Here is an 18,955-nt window from a genome sequence, read left to right on the forward strand (position 1 = left end):
AGCACTATAGCAAAATACGGTTTCACTGTAGCAAATAGTGTTTTACTGTAGCAAATAGTATTTTACTGTAGCAAAGTTGTTTTTACAGTAGCAATTAGTGTTTTACTTGTACATCTTATAATATATATATATATATATACACATATATATATATATATATATATATATATATATATATATATATTATATATATATATATATATATATATATATATATATATATATATATATATATATATATATATATATGTATGTATATTTACATAATATTAAATCATATAGAGAATTGGTTTAAATTAATCGAAATTTTCCGGGCCATCACATAACCTCCCCGTTAAAGAAAATTTCGTCCCGAAATTTCGAGTAGTACCTGTTTCATGAGCGATATCAGTGAACAAATGTGGATACTTTTGCTTCATTTGATCTTCATGTTCCCAAGTAAACTCGGGTCCTTGTCTTGCGTTCCAACGAACCCTAACTATCGGTATTTTGCTTTGTTTTAATTGTTTGACCTCACGGTCCATGATTTCAACAGGTTCTTCGATAAAATGGAGTTTATCATTGATTCGTATTTCGTCAAGAGGAATTACGACATCCTCTTCAGCTAAACATTTCTTTAAATTTGACACATGAAATGTGTCATGAACACTACTAAGTTCTTGTGGTAGCTTTAATCGATAAGCAACTGCTCCAATTCTTTCGGTGATTTCAAAGGGTCCTACATACCTAGGACTTAGCTTTCCTCGTTTACCGAATCGTACAACGCCTTTCCAGGGTGACACTTTCAACATGACTTTGTCGCCCACTTAAAATTCTAGCGGTTTTCTTCTTACATCAGTATAACTCTTTTGGTGACTCATGGCCGTTTTCATTCACTGTTGTATTTGAATGATCTTGTCGGTGGTTTCATGAATAATTTCTGGTCCAGTAATGTGACGATCGCTCCAAATCGATATGGACGAACACGTCATTCATTGATTTCATTGCGAGGTATTTGACCTCTATATGATACGTTTTGTAAACATTGCATTCTTTTGAAAAGGCACACCATAAATGAATATTTAAATCAAAGGTTTTCGACATCTGATATTTTTTACATATAGACAATCACCATAAATAATAGTTTACAACAGTATTTCCGTTGACAATGCAGTCAAAATAAGATACATGGTGATGATTTGGTGAATGCAACGACTCCTTGAAAAATATGTCATGTAAGACTCCATGCACATAGCTTGTTTAACATCTAAGCAAACAGCGGAAGACTTCTAAAAAACCTGAGAATAAACATGCTAACAAGTGTCAACACAAAGGTTGGTGAGTTCATAGTTTTATTGTTTCATATAATCTGTATATAAAGGTGGATCACAAGATTTCAGTTGTTTCATCCAGAAACGTTTATCAAAATATTCTACAAGATTGAGCACCCTGGTAACTAAGCTTTAACGTTATAATATAATTTGTACCCTTTGTATAATCATCTTAATAATACACGCAAACCAACGTGTACGTTTCTCAAATAGCATACGTCCGTTAAAAGGCTAGCGCTCTAGCTCGGACGGGGATGTCAAGCCCTATGGATCCATATACTACTACCTGCGCCCACCAGTTCTTATAACTGGCAGTTACTAGTTACCAAAGCTAAGGGATTTTCGGTTCAAACTCAGTGTAGAATTTAGTATGTACTTGTATCCATTGCGTTTAAAATAAAGTGCATGTATTCTCAGTCCAAAAATGTATTGCAAAAGCAATTAAAAAGGGATCAATGAAACTCACCTTAGCAGCATATAAAGTTGTTCACCAAAATGTGACCGAAACTCGGATTACCAATTAATCGTAGATCTCAACCTAGAGAACATACGTTGGTCAATAAATGTCTATCAAGCTAGGTCAAGTCATAGTGTATCACAATCCTAATGCTCGAGATCGACATATAATAGTTATCCAAAGTCGTTTCAAAAAGTCAATTTTGACAATAGTTCAACAAAACGAGACGTACCTTATATAAGGATTCATTTACTCGGTTGGTAATATTTAAAAGTTCACTTTATCAATCTCGTAAACAAGTTGTTTAAATCTTAATTGCAGATTCAAAAGCAATTTCAATTAACGTCAATCATAATTCAGTTGATCATATATTTTAATCTGTTCATCGAAACTATTCGATATCTAAATGAAAAGTTATTGATTTTTCGCCAGCTTTCCAAAAACATGTATATCATATACCTTTTACTAGTAATATATGTATTTAATTAGTGATTCATTATAAACTGTTTAACGACGAAATTTAGCATACAAGCATATATAAATATATATACTCGAGCACTAGACATGGATACATAATTAATATATAAAAGATAAGATATGAGTGCTTACGTATCAGTATTGAGATTCAATATTGTAGGAAAGTACGTAGGCGTAACGGAGATGATAAACACTAGGTTTGATTCACAAATATACCCCCGAACATTACCCATAACCTCCTTGGTAATAACCCATAATTTCCTTAGCTCTATCCCGCTTGAAAACCATTTTGAAAATAACCCACTCATGACCTCATCGTAGTATTTTATGTATAATACATAATTAATAATACTAATAATAATAAGATTAATAATAATATTAATCTTAATAATATAAATAATAATAATAATAATAATAATAATAATAATAATAATAATAATAATAATAATAATAATAATAATAATAATAATAATAATAATAATAAAAAAATAAATTAAATAAATATTATGGAGTAATAATACTAGAGAAAGAGAGATAGATTCTGAGCCAAAAATCGTGCAATTTATAGAACCTTTTCTGAAAAAGTACCCCATGCGATCGCATGGGATTTGTGCTTCAAGGCCATGCGATCGCATGGCCCTCTGATCCAGCTCACAAACTTTTAACTTTTTGTTTGTCGACATAATTTTATATAATGTATATAATATATTTAATTTATATAATTAATTATATATTATATTAAATTCACATGCATAGTTGACTTGTAATTTTTGTTCCGATAAGTCGTACGTCATCACTCGACTTATGTCCCGGTTCCAGTTTTTCAAATGTCCTTTCGTACGCTGAGAAAACTTGTATTTTACATTTCGTGTCACGTACCTTTGTCAAAATATAGCCTTAAATTATCCCTAAACTATACCACTCAAAGTATATCTTAAACTTTCGATTATTTTGATCATTTACTTCTATAAATCATCATCTCGCTATTTGTTAATATATATATAATAACAATTCGTTTTTATGACCAAGTTAATATTATATTTTATCGTATTGTTAAATATATATTTTCAATATTAATAAACATGTTTTAAAATACATATCGCAAGTTATTCATATATCTAATTCCAACAGTTGATATTCCTTATTATTGTATGTGTCCAAATTACGTTATTTAAACAAACACTTTACCATTTATTCCGAATACCGTTAAGAATGAATGATTTCCTAAATCAACGTGGACCTTACAACAGAGACCCGTAATAATATCATAATCCTTAAGGAATTCAATAATTATCTTTTAATTCAATCGTTTGGCATAATCTTTTAACTCTGTATCTAAATATATCAATCATATAATCAAACCAATAAGTTTAATGCACAGTATCATATACTCAACACTTTGTTATGTTTTCAATTTATGGTATATATATGTATCTATTTACATATAATTATTCGCGAATCGTTGAGAACAATCGAAAGGTAATTGAATAGTTCAAAAATTTTGAGATTCAACTTTACAGACTTTGCTTATCGTGTCGGAAACATTAAATCATTTAAAGATAAAGTTTAAATTTGGTCAGAAATTTTTGGGTCATCACAGTACCTACCCGTTAAAGAAATTTCGTCCCGAAATTTAAGTGAGGTCATCATGGCTAACAATAGAAATGTTTTCATGACGAATATGAGTTGATAAATAAAATTTTATCACCGTTGAATTATACGGATAAAACAATCCGATTTCTCGAAGCGTATGAGAGAAGTTATCGTAAAAGAGTGAAATGAAAGAATAGAGATTCGTCTTAGCTTTTGACGTAGTTACGATTGATTTTCGGAATTTAAGGAATAGAAAATCTTCATAATCTAAATAAGGTTTGATTCTTCGGAATTTGCGGAAATTAGGATTTTCTTTGATTAAATGCGTAATCTGTCTCGATTGCTATAAATTGACCTCTTCCGTTTTATTTATTTTCACCACTCCTATAATCTTCTTTCTTATTTCATACATCCTAATAGATTGTGAAAATGCTTAATCCAGTTCTGATTCTTGATATTTTCCTGGCTAGCGTATCCTTCATTCTTCTTTTTCATCTGCCACCAGAGGAAGTTATTTTCTTCTACTATTACCTTGGGGTTATAGTGTTTTTCATTCTCCCGTGTCTTTATATTGCTATACGCATTGATATACACGGTTTGTAATTTCGGGGTTGTTATCGGACTTTATGTTCTCCATTATATTTCGGAGCTTCATGCTTTCGTTTTCTCTTCCCGACCTTAAGTCAAGCGAATAATGGTCCAGAATTCGTAGGTATGAATTTCAGAATAAACATAATTAATGTTCTAAGAAAGAAACGGTAATGGCACAATCCGACTTGTCAAATTACCAGAATATTCGGAAAAGACCGAATCATCAAGAAATATATTTTCTTGATATATTTAGAGATTATATAGAATGAAAGAGTTATGTAACATGGTTTATGATGAGGGTGTGATCTGTGAACCTTTGTCACGTTTCATTAGAAACTCAACATGACTTACTGTAATATAATCACGTTGATCAAGTGTCATTATATTATACTAACTCATGCTTCAGTTTCCAACATTACTTCAAAACATCCATTTTTTTTTTCGAATTTTTCAGATTTTAGAAACTAAAATAGTTTCTTTTATGATGTAACACAGATAGCGCGAAGAGGTAATGATTTCAGATAAGAATGGTTTCGAAAAATATCTTCAGAAATATGGAGGATATTTATAAAGGGAGATACGATGATATCTTAGAATATTTAAGATAAGATGATGATGAAGAATATTGTCCGCAAAGGTTTTAGAGTAAGGAGCAAGGTATTCGCTAATGATTTCAGCAGACTCTGAATCATTTGGATTCTTTGAAGGTAGATTTAGTCGTTGTGATTTGTCCACAGCCTCCTTCATGGTCTGCTCAATCTGTTTTTCAATTCCAAACCTTCTCTTTTTCTATGCTTTCCAACCATACTATTCTTTATCATCAAACTTTTGACTGTTAAGGTCGTTTACAATTTTTGCTGCTTCATCAATATTTTTCCAAAATTCGGAGAACTAGTTTCGTAGTTTGGGGTGTTTTTCGGAAACTTCACATTCGAAGTATGTAAGTCCAGGAGGTAGACGTTATATGTACACATATAACTGTTGGCGTAGACGTGCTACAAGATTTCAAGATACTGATTGCTAATTTCCGATAGTTGGTATGGCAATTGTCGTTACAAGATGTGGATGAGTACATGATACAGTTTCAATGAGTATAAGGATTTTTCGGAAGGTCAAAGATCAATGAAGTTGTTGGTAAATTTACTGCTAATGTGGTGGAACATGAAAGGTTCCCCAGTAATTAAAACGTATATGCCAAAATTACAAGTCTGAAAGGTCATCGTTGACTGGTTGAATGGTTGATAATACTGGATACTTTGAAAAGGAATTCCAAGGTTATTTTTGGTAAAAACAATACCAAAGGATCTTTCACAGTTTTGAAGTCAAAGTATAGCTTTAAAAGATGTAGAGATCTAAGAATGATGTCACCGGTTCAGAGTTATGACTTGGATTCTGATCCGTCAATATCAGAATATGTAATTGAATTTGTATGAAAATGATTGTATATCGTTGTGAGTATTGTTAATATATATTTTTTTAATCAAAGTTGAAGAATGTACAGTATAACATATTAATTGTGAACTTATATATTTCCCGAGTATTACCTACCCGTTAAAGATTTCACAATTAATATTTTGTACAAAAGAATTTTTATTACCGTCTTTATGAAAATATATGTATGTATATTTTCTTCAGATGTAATACAGATTTAATGAGTTAATATCATATTAAGCTCATTTGATTTTCGGCTTGACTTAGAAATGATTAATCTTTAAAATATTAAAGATTACATAATCTTTGCGGAGTATTTCGCTAATGAAATCAATACTTCATTATTTATTCTTATTGATATTCCTTGGTGAAGGATGTTGGTACTCGTGGAATTTTTTTTTGTGAACCTTACAAGGCAGAGATGATGTTTTCTGGAAAGTTTTGAGTATATCGAAATTGAAAATGTAAAATCAATTATGTAATTGATTAATACACTTGGTTTATTATGAAATGGAATCTATTGGGTTGAAACAGAGATTGTAGTTAACAATGGTTAAGTTGTTAAGGAAGGATGTACATCATTGCATATTAGTAATACGAACTAACCGAGTAGTACCTACCAGTTAAGATTCACATGTAATAGCTTAGTACGAAAAGATTTATTTTGATTTCAAAATTCATATATATTAAATATACATAAAATTTCTTCAGGGGAAATGAGTTAATACTTCATCGGTTATTGTTGCTGGTATTTCTTGGTATCTACGGTGCGTATGACGTTGATGCTCGTGGAACAGATTGTGAAGTTGAGGTTTGCGATGCGGATGTTGTTGGTGGTGGTAATGGTATTGTTGGTGTTGTTGTCGGTGGTACTGTTGATGCCGGTGATGCTGCTGGTGCTTGTAACCTTTGCACCATATTCTCCAAAGCCACTACCCGAGCGCGAAGCTCGTTGACTTCTTCTACTACACCGGGATGATTGGCGGTTCGGACGAGCGGATGAATAAGATCCAGAATTTGATATAGTATATTATCGTGACGAGATACTCTGAAAATGAGAGAGAAAATGGTGTCTCGAACAGGTTCTCCGGTAAGTGCTTCAGGTTCTACGCCAAGAGGGCAATGTGGTGGATGGAAGGGATCACCTTCTTCTTGTCTCCAATGATTAAGTAAACTACGAACCCATCCCCAATTCATCCAGAATAGATGATGGCTAATTGGTTGATCCATTCCGGTTACACTGTCTTCAGAATTCATGTGAATATCCATATCAGAATAGCTGTCGGAGTTTAAGGAATTTGAACTAGATACGGGATCCATCTTGTATAATTAGGGAGATGGTTTTTGATATGAATTAGATTATAGAATTTAGTTTGGTATTCTTCAATACATAATTTACATATGTATATATAATACCAAATTCCATAAATCACGGAGAAATTTTCGGAAGATGGCAGTCAAAGTTTACTGTAATAGATATGCCAAGATATGAATTTTGTCTATACACTATCAATGCAATCAATACAATAAGACGCGTTTAGACTTAAGATGATAGACAGGTAATTTCTAACAAGAAATGATAAGCAAAACTTTTGACATGCAGACACAGTCGAAGTCCAGACTTACTAATGCATCATAACAACTATCAGTTAGGCACACTTATGCAAGACCTGGTTCACTAGGACCAATGCTCTGATACCAACTGTGACGATCGCTCCAAATCCATATGGACGAACACGTCATTCATTGATTTCATTGCGAGGTATTTGACCTCTATATGATACGTTTTGTAAACATTGCATTCTTTTGAAAAGGCACACCATAAATGAATATTTAAATCAAAGGTTTTCGACATCTGATATTTTTTACATATAGACAATCACCATAAATAATAGTTTATAACAGTATTTCCGTTGACAATGCAGTCAAAATAAGATATATGGTGATGATTTGGTGAATGCAACGTCTCCTTGAAAAATATGTCATGTAAGACTCCATGCACATAGCTTGTTTAACATCTAAGCAAACAGCGGAAGACTTCTAGAAAACCTGAGAATAAACATGCTAACAAGTGTCAACACAAAGGTTGGTGAGTTCATAGTTTTATTGTTTCATATAATCTGTATATAAAGGTGGATCACAAGATTTCAGTTGTTTCATCCAGAAACGTTTATCAAAATATTCTACAAGATTGAGCACCCTGGTAACTAAGCTTTAACATTATAATATAATTTGTACCCTTTGTATAATCATCTTAATAATACACGCAAACCAACGTGTACGTTTCTCAAATAGCATACGTCCGTTAAAAGGCTAGCGCTCTAGCTCGGACGGGGATGTCAAACCCTATGGATCCATATACTACTACCTGCGCCCATCAGTTCTTATAACTGGCAGTTACTAGTTACCAAAGCTAAGGGATTTTCGGTTCAAACTCAGTGTATAATTTAGTATGTACTTGTATCCATTGTGTTTAAAATAAAGTGCATGTATTCTCAGTCCAAAAATGTATTGCAAAAGCAATTAAAAAGGGATCAATGAAACTCACCTTAGCAGCATATAAAGTTGTTCACCAAAATGTGACCGAAACTCGGATTACCAATTAATCGTAGATCTCAACCTAGAGAACATACGTTGGTCAATAAATGTCTATCAAGCTAGGTCAAGTCATAGTGTATCACAATCCTAATGCTCGAGATCGACATATAATAGTTATCCAAAGTCGTTTCAAAAAGTCAATTTTGACAATAGTTCAACAAAACGAGACGTACCTTATATAAGGATTCATTTACTCGGTTGGTAATATTTAAAAGTTCACTTTATCAATCTCGTAAACAAGTTGTTTAAATATTAATTGCAGATTCAAAAGCAATTTCAATTAACGTCAATCATAATTCAGTTGATCATATCTTTTAATCTGTTCATTGAAACTATTCGATATCTAAATGAGAAGTTATTGATTTTTCGCCAGCTTTCCAAAAACATGTATACCATATACCTTTTACTAGTAATATATGTATTTAATTAGTGATTCATTATAAACTGTTTAACGACGAAATTTAGCATACAAGCATATATAAATATATATACTCGAGCACTAGACATTGATACATAATTAATATATAAAAGATAAGATATGAGTGCTTACATATCAGTATTGAGATTCAATATTGTAGGAAAGTACGTAGGCGTAACGGAGATGATAAACACTAGGTTTGATTCACAAATATACCCCCGAACATTACCCATAACCTCCTTGGCAATAACCCATAATTTCCTTAGCTCTATCCCGCTTGAAAACCATTTTGAAAATAACCCACTCATGACCTCGTCGTAGTATTTTATGTATAATACATAATTAATAATACTAATAATAATAAGATTAATAATAATATTAATCTTAATAATATAAATAATAATAATAATAATAATAATAATAATAATAAAATAAATTAAATTAAATAAATATTATGGAGTAATAATACTAGAGAAAGAGAGATAGATTCTGAGCCAAAAATCGTGCAATTTATAGAACCTTTTCTGAAAAGTAGTACCCCATGCGATCGCATGGGATTTGTGCTTCAAGGCCATGCGATCGCATGGCCCTCTGATCCAACTCACAAACTTTTAACTTTTTGTTTGTCGACATAATTTTATATAATATATTTAATTTATATAATTTATATAATTAATTATATATTATATTAAATTCACATGCATAGTTGACTTGTAATTTTTGTTCCGATAAGTCGTACGTCATCACTCAACTTATGTCCCGGTTCCAGTTTTTCAAATGTCCTTTCGTACGCTGAGAAAACTTGTATTTTACATTTCGTGTCACGTACCTTTGTCAAAATATAGCCTTAAATTATCCCTAAACTATACCACTCAAAGTATATCTTAAACTTTCGATTATTTTGATCATTTACTTCTATAAATCATCATCTCGCTATTTGTTAATATATATATAATAACAATTCGTTTTTATGACCAAGTTAATATTATATTTTATCGTATTGTTAAATATATATTTTCAATATTAATAAACATGTTTTAAAATACATATCACAAGTTATTCATATATCTAATTCCAACAGTTGATATTCCTTATTATTGTATGTGTCCAAATTACGTTATTTAAACAAACACTTTACCATTTATTCCGAATACCGTTAAGAATGAATGATTTCCCAAATCAACGTGGACCTTACAACAGAGACCCGTAATAATATCATAATCCTTAAGAAATTCAATAATTATCTTTTAATTCAATCGTTTGGCATAATCTTTTAACTCTGTATCTAAATATATCAATCAGATAATCAAACCAATAAGTTTAATGCACAGTATCATATACTCAACACTTTGTTATGTTTTCAATTTATGGTATATATATGTATATATTTACATATAATTATTCGCGAATCGTTGAGAACAATCGAAAGGTAATTGAATAGTTCAAAAATTTTGAGATTCAACTTTACAGACTTTGCTTATCGTGTCGGAAACATTAAATCATTTAAAGATAAAGTTTAAATTTGGTCAGAAATTTCCGGGTCATCACAAGTAAGTTGTCTTTCTCCTACTTCACTCCAACAGATAGGAGATCTGCACTTTCTACCGTAAAGTGCTTCAAATGGCGCTGTGTTGATGCTCGTATGATAGCTGTTATTGTATGAAAATTCTGCCAACGGTAAGTGTTGATCCCAACTGGTTCCAAAGTCAATCACGCATGCCCGTAACATGTCTTCCAATGTTTGTATTGTTCATTCACTTTGACCATCTGTCTGTGGGTGATAAGCGGTGCTCATATCTAATCGAGTTCCCAATGCTTTTTGTAATGAATGCCAGAAACGTTATGTGAATCGAGTGTCGCGATCAGATATGATGGAGATAGGTACACCATGCCTGGAAACTACTTCCTTCAAATATAGGTGTGCTAATCTTTCCATACTGTCTATCTCCTTTATTGGTAGGAAGTGAGCTGATTTAGTTAGACGATCAACTATCACCCAAATAGTATCATGACTACTTGCAGTCTTTGGCAATTTCGTAATGAAATCCATGGTTATTCTTTCCCATTTCCACTGCGGAATTTCCGGTTGTTTCAGTAATCCTGACGGCTTTTGGTGCTCAGCTTTGACCTTTGCACACGTCAAACATTTGCTTACATAAGTAGCAATTTCTGTCTTCATATTAGGCCACCAATAGAACTTATTGAGATCTTGGTACATTTTTCCATTTCCTGGGTGAATTGAGTACCTCGTTTTGTGTGCTTCATCCAGTACTAGTTGCCTTAGGTTACCATGTTTTGGTACCCATATCCTACCAGCAAAATACAGGGTTTCATCGGCTTTTACTTCAAGCTGTTTTTCTAACCCTCTGCTCATTTCGCCTTTTTCATTTTCTTCTTTTAAAGCCTCTAACTGTGCTGCTTGAATTTGCTTTGTGAGATCAGTACGAATTGTAATATTCAAAGCTCGGACCCTAAGAGGTTTTACTCTTTCTTTCCGACTTAGGGCATCAGCTACAACATTAGCCTTTCTGGGGTGGTAACGGATTTCACAATCGTAATCGTTTAACAACTCTACCCAGCGACGTTGCCTTATATTGAGTTGTTTTTGATCAAAAATATGCTGAAGACTCTTATGGTTGGTGTATACTGTACACTTGGTGCCATATAGATAATGTCTCCATATTTTGAGTGCAAAAACTACTGCTCCTAGTTCCAAATCGTGCGTCGTATAGTTCTTTTTATGAATTTTTAGTTGTCGTGAGGCATATGCGATAACTTTTGTGTGTTGCATTAATACACATCCTAAACCTTGGCGCGAAGCGTCACAATAGATCACGAAATCATCATTTCCTTCTGGTAATGACAAAATGGGTGCAAACGTTAACTTCTTCTTTAATAACTGGAATGAGGATTCCTGTTCCGTGGACCAATCATACTTCTTTCCCTTTTGAGTCAATGCAGTTAAGGGTTTGGCGATTCTAGAGAAATCTTGAATGAATCTTCGGTAGTAACCAGCAAGACCTAAGAATTGGCGGATTTATGTTGGAGTCTTCGGTGTTTCCCATTTACAAATGGCTTCCATCTTGGCAGGGTCAACTTTAATTCCATGTTTACTAACAACATGGCCCAAAAATTGTACTTCTTGTAACCAGAAATCACACTTCGAAAATTTTGCGTACAATTCTTCTTTCTTGAGTATCTCTAGTACCAGTCTTAAGTGTTGCTCATGTTCTTCCTTGTTCTTCGAGTAAATCAATATGTCGTCGATAAAAATAATGACAAATTTGTCTAAATACGGTCTACAGATGCGATTCATCAGATCCATAAATACTGCTGGAGCATTAGTCAATCCAAAAGGCATGACTAAAAATTCATAGTGACCGTAACGGGTTCTGAACGCGGTTTTAGGAACATCTTCTTCCTTCACTCCCAGCTGATGATATCCGGAGCGTAGATCAATCTTAGAATAAACACTTGATCCTTGCAATTGATCAAACAAATCATTAATCCTCGGTAATGGGTACCGATTCTTGGTGGTTAATTTGTTTAATTCTCGGTAATCTATGCACATTCTCATAGATCCATCCTTCTTCTTGACGAACAAAATAGGAGCACCCCAAGGTGAAAAACTGGGACGAATAAATCCACGGTCTGATAATTCTTGCAACTGGTCTTGTAATTCTTGCATTTCTGAAGGTGCAAGTCTATATGGGGATCGGACTACATGTGCGGCTCCTGGCACGAGATCAATCTGGAATTCTACACATCTGTGTGGAGGTAGCCCCGGTAATTCTTCTGGAAATACTCCGGGATATTCTCTTACAACCGGCATGTCATCAATGCTTCTTTCTTCAGTATCGATCTTCTTTACGTGTGCGAGAATAGCATAACAACCTTTTCTTATAAGTTTTTGAGCCTTCATACAGCTGATAAGGTTTAGCTTCGAGTTGCTCTTCTCCCCATAAATCATTAATGACGTTTCATCCTTACGAGGGATGCGGATTGCTTTCTCAGCGCAAACAACTTCCGCTCTTGTTTTGGACATCCAGTCCATGCCAACGATTACGTCAAAACTTCCTAATTCTACGGGTATCAAATCGATTTTGAAGGTTTCACCAGCGAGATTTATTTCGCAACCATGGCAAATTTTATCGGCTTTTATCAGTTTACCATTAGCTAATTCAATAGTATATATATCGTCTAGAGGCAATGATGCACATTTTAGTTTAGAACTAAAGTCTTTACACATATAACTTCTATCAGCACCCGTATCAAACATAATAGAAGCTAGTTGATTATTAACGGTAAACATACCCGTGACAAGATTAGGATCCTCACGTGCTTCACTGGTACTAACATTAAATGCCCTCCCACGTGCGGGTTCTTTGTTCTTCTCCTTATCAGGGCATTGATTTATAAAGTGACCAGACTTCCCGCATCCAAAACATTTCTTAACATCGGTCGGTTTTGTCTTTACTTCAGAAACGGTGGCATAACAATCTTTCGCCACATGTCCTTTCTTGTTGCACTTATCACAGACCACTTGGCAATAACCTGCATGATGTGTGTAACATCTTTTGCAGAACGGATGGGGTCCCTTATAGTTTGGACTTGCAGTTGCCCCATCTTGTTTACCTTTAAAAGTTTCTTGTTTCTTCAGATGAGTACTTTTGCCCTTATAGTCTTCCCAAATCCTCTTTCCTTCAGTTGTCTTGACTTCGGTAATTGGTGCCTTAATCGAACTCTCTGTGATCTGGTCCATGAGTTGGTGTGCCATTGTCATGGCTTCCTGCATCGTATTCGGTTTGGACGATGTAACATTTCCTTTGATATTGATCGATAAACCGTCAATATACATTTCTATCTTTCGTTTATCGTTTGGCACCATTTCGGGACACAACAAGGCTAGTTCCATGAAACGCTTTTCATAGTTATTGAGATTCGCGCCGAAAACCTTCAGATTACGTAACTCAGATTCCATTTTTCTGATCTCGTTTCGAGGACAGTACTCCTCGATTAGCATCTTTTTCATTTCTTCCCAAGAGATATCATATGCAGTATCTATTCCTTCTGATTTAGCATAATTGTTCCACCAAGTAAGTGCACCGTCTTGCAACGTGCACGAAGCATACTTTGACTTGTCTCCGTTCGCATAATTACTGATTTTGAAAACGGACTCCATCTTTTCAAACCATCGGGTTAGACCAACTGGTCCATCGGTTCCACTAAACGTCTGTGGTTTGCATCCTTGAAAAGTTTTGTATGAGCATCCATTTCGTGAGTTTGTGTTCACAGCTGCTGCTTTGGCTGCTGCTTCGGCTACTGTTTTTGCTGCCTCGGCTGCAGCAATTCTTTCATTCACACGTTTCTCGACTAGTTCTTCTAACTCAGCATCCGACATTTGAGACATGTTTCTTCAATAAACACAACAGAGATAATTTAATCATATAGAATATTATAGGTAAAATGAGTTGTCAATAGTTAATCGTAGCATATTAATAATATGAACCAATTATTATAAAAGCCTTTTCTTCTTATTAGCATTTTATAATTATTTCTAGGGTATTACCTACCCGTTAAGTTCATACATAATAGCTAGTACAAGGAATTAACTACTAAAATCCTAATAATATTCCACTATGAAAAATTATAGCGAGTTACTACATTATAATAATAATAAGAAGTAGTAATAATACAAATAATCATTCCATGCATTTATTATTAATAAACCAAAATAATACAATACCATACAATACTGATATTTTACATATGCTTATTTTACATAACAAGATAGAGTAGCACACATAAGCAATAGAATAGCGCATGGAAGATTTATGGTTGCGAGGTCGTTTATTCAGAACTATCAGAAACTTCTTCCCATTTGGTTCTCTCTGCCAATTGTTTGTGTGCACATGATCCGACAGACATTCTGGCAGTGTATTTTATTTTTGGTTGGGGTTTTGAGGTACCCGTTGCCTCAGTGGGTTTAATACAATAAGGGTGGTTACGGATCGAATGGTCCTGTTCCTTTTTAATAATTAAGGACATTTTATTATTGTGGTTGTTTTTATTATCTATAGCAAGTTGGAATTTCTCCTTAGTGACTTCTTTTATTTCATTAGCGAAATCCTCTTCCTCACTGATCTCGTCTGATGACGAACTGTCTGAGTCATGTGTAGGAGAATATGATGACGAACCGTCTGAATCATGTGTACGAGAATATGTACCGGTGGTCATGAACCGAAATCTGCCAGGCGTAATCTGCACAACCCGCCCGTCGGCGGTGTATCTGGCCCAATGTCCATGTTCGTTTAAAAATGGACGATCCTCGTTTACTGTGGCTCCGAAAAACTAAAGCTGGGTGGAGCTGGGACCTCCTCTGGGTTAACCTGAAGTTGAGATTCCCTGGCTAACACAATTTCTTCTTTAATAGGTATTGGAACGCCCTTTTCAGTTGTGGATATAATAGATTCAGTGTTCGATTCCGAGTCGTACAAAATGATAGGATTAGAAGAAGTCATCTATCACATAATTGAAACAGCAATTACGTTAGCATATAAATATATCACATATAATGTTTTTGACCAAATGATAAGCAAAAATCAGTAAAAACAGATATGGTCATAGTCCAGACTCACTAATGCATCCTAACAATTACCAGTTAAACACACTAATGTAATTTCTGGTTCCCTATGACCTCAAGCTCGGATACCAACTGTAACGACCCGTCAAAATTGCTATTGACGCGGCACGTTAATCATTGATTCCACAGTGAGGTTTTGACCTCTATATGATACGTTTTGATAAAATATTGCGTTCATTAAAATAAGTGACTTTCTAAACATAGAAAGTTATAAATATGTGGGCGAGTGCTTAGGTATAAGCAAAACCCCAAAATACATAAGTCTTTAATTTACAGGTTGACATCACAGTCCAATTATTTATTACACAACGCAGTTTTATTTTGAATACAATAAACTTTGTACAAAGCATGAGAGACTCCATGCAGGCAACAAGCACATCACAGCGGAAGCAGTCTAAGGACCTGAGAATAAAACATGCTAAAAAGTCAACATGAATGTTGGTGAGTTATAGGTTTAATTGCTCTAGTCATAAACATATATAAAGATAGACCACAAGATTTCATCAAAAGTTTATCAATAGATTCTACGTAACAGAGCACCCTGGTAACTAAACTTAATGCTATAGTGATAATCACCCCATTCGTTTTAATACACACAAACCAACGTGTCTTAAACTCAAATAACATACGTCCGTTAAAAGGCTAGCGCTCTAGCTCTGACGGGGATGTCAAACCCTATGGATCCATATACAATTATTCGCGCCCACCAGTCCATATCCTATGTACTGACAGCTACTAGTTACCAAAGCTAAGGGATTTTCGGTTTAACTCAGTGTAGAATTTAGTATGTACTTGTGTCTTATTGCGTTTAAAATAATTTGCATGTATTCTCAGCCCAAAAATATTTAAAGTATTTAAAAAGGGAGACTATAAACTCACAGTTCAATATTGAGACTCAATATTGTAGGCAAATTGCGTAGACGTAATGATGGTAGACGACTGTATGGTTGGCCTTGGATTCAAGAACAATACCCCGAACAATACCCAATATTTCCTTAGCTTAAAGCGGTTTGAAACCCGAATTAAAATACCCTCGAATATACTTTATTATTATTAAACTTAAAATTAAAATTATAATTATAATTATAAATTTAAATTTAAATTGAAGAAGAATAAGAAAGAGTTGAAAAAAATCGTCGAGCAAACTGGTGTATTTATAATACTTTTCCATTTACTGTAGCTCATGCGATCGCATGAGTTTTCAGTATTTTTGTCATGCGATCGCATGGCCGCCTTATCCGTTTTTGTTTGCTAGTTCGTCGACATCAAATAGTGTTACTGTAGCAAACAGTGTTACTGTAGCAAATAGTGTTTACTGTAGCAAATAGCGTTTACTGTAGCAATCACTGTATCATAGTCGTTTTCACTGTAGCACTGTAGCAAAATATGATTTCAATGTAGCAAATAGTGTTTTACTGTAGCAAATAGTGTTTTACTGTAGCAAAGTCGTTTTTACAGTAGCAATTAGTGTTTTACTTGTACATCTTAATATATATATATATATATATATATATATATATATATATATATATATATATATATATATATATATATATATATATATATATATATATATATATATATATATATATATATATTTACATAATATTAAATCATATAGAGAATTGGTTTAAATTAGTCGAAATTTTTCGGGTCATCACACTTAATCATCACGGGAGATCACTATGAGGAGATCCAAAGAACAAGAGAGAATCTGTCTATCAGATTTCATATGAAGGAGCTTGGAGAACTCAAACATTTTCTTGGACTCGAAATAGAGAAGAAAAGAGAAGGATTATTTCTAGGACAACAGAAATATGCGCAAGATCTTTTACAAAAGTATGGAATGCTTAATTGCAAACCTATCTCAACTCCGATGGATCCGAATACAAAACTACGAGCAGATGAAGGAAAAAGTCTTCAAGATGTTACCATGTATCGAAAGATGGTCGAAAGTCTTATTTATCTCACATTAAGCCGACCAGACATATCTTATGCAGTTGGAGTGGTTAGTCGATACATGAGCAATCCAAAGAAGCCTCACCTTGATGTTGTACGACGCATCTTAAGGTATGTTAAAGGCACTATTAACTTTGCCATTTTGTACAAGAAAACAAAAGAATGTCACGTGACTGGATATTGTGACGCTGATTACGCTGGAGACTATGATACACGACGATCAACAACTGGATACATGTTTAGTCTTGGATCGGGAGTAATATCATGGTGCAGCAAGAGACAACCAACCGTATCCTTATCAAGCACCGAAGCAGAATATCGATCGGCATCATCAGCAACACAAGAAATTACATGGTTGAAACAATTAATGGAAGATCTTCATCAATCAACAGATTATCAAGTAAATCTTCTTTGCGATAATCTATCAGCTATTCGATTAGCAGAGAATCCAGTCTTCCATGCAAGAACAAAACATATAGAAGTGCACTATCACTATGTTCGCGAGAAGGTCCTCAAAGGGGAGATCAAGATGATGGCAACAAAGACATATGAACATGTTGCAGATATATTCACCAAGAGCCTAAGTAAACCGAAGTTTACAAAATTCAGAGAAGCACTTGGAATGGTCTGCAAGACATCGTTGGAAGAAAATTTGCATTGAGGGGGAGTGTTAAAATACAATGCAAATTTGGTATTAGTAGATGTATATATGTAAAATATCTAGATATTAATATGTATAAGAAAATATCTAGAATTTAGAATATGGTAGGAAAAATCTAGAAATTTGTATTTGATAGGAAAAATCTAGATATTTGTATGTGTAGAAAATATCTAGATATTTATCCATGGAAATATCTAGTTTCTAGAATGTTCCATGGGGTAGTATAAATATGGGTGATGAGTAGTTCATTTGTGTAAGGTGTGAGAGTTGTGAGGAAGTAGAGAAGAAGTAAGGTGAAGAAGTAAAAGAAGAGTGTGAGTTAGTTCATAATATTGTAATTGTTTCTTTGTAATTATAAAAGTGTTCTTCGTTAAGTTTCCCATTTAAGCCTCAGTTTGTGTTTAAGTTCTTAGTGCACTTGTGTTGCATCTATTATATGGTCGGCTCTGCCGCCTAAGTGATATATGGTCGGTTATACCGCCTGAATGATATATGGTTGACACTGTCGCCTAAACATTATTGTGCACTAAGGATTCATAAAATTAAAGGCTAACCAACGTCAAGTGTTGGTGTAGTGAGTGTAGTATAATCTAGGTCCTCTGTAGTGGGTGTGTTGGGCTCGTCGAAGCTTCCAACACGGTTGCCTTCTAAAAACGAGATCTCGGGGGAGATCTCGGGAGATTTACAACACTGCTTTCAAGAGATAAGGGTGTTGCCTCGTTTCAAGAGGAGCTGAAGGTAATTGAAGGTGGGATTAAGGAGTGGGTGTTGCCTCGTTTCTTGAGAAAGTAGCCCGAATGTGAGGAGAGAATCAAGT

The sequence above is a fragment of the Rutidosis leptorrhynchoides genome, chromosome 1, assembly GCF_046630445.1.
Source record: "Rutidosis leptorrhynchoides isolate AG116_Rl617_1_P2 chromosome 1, CSIRO_AGI_Rlap_v1, whole genome shotgun sequence".
Classification (NCBI taxonomy): domain Eukaryota; kingdom Viridiplantae; phylum Streptophyta; class Magnoliopsida; order Asterales; family Asteraceae; genus Rutidosis; species Rutidosis leptorrhynchoides.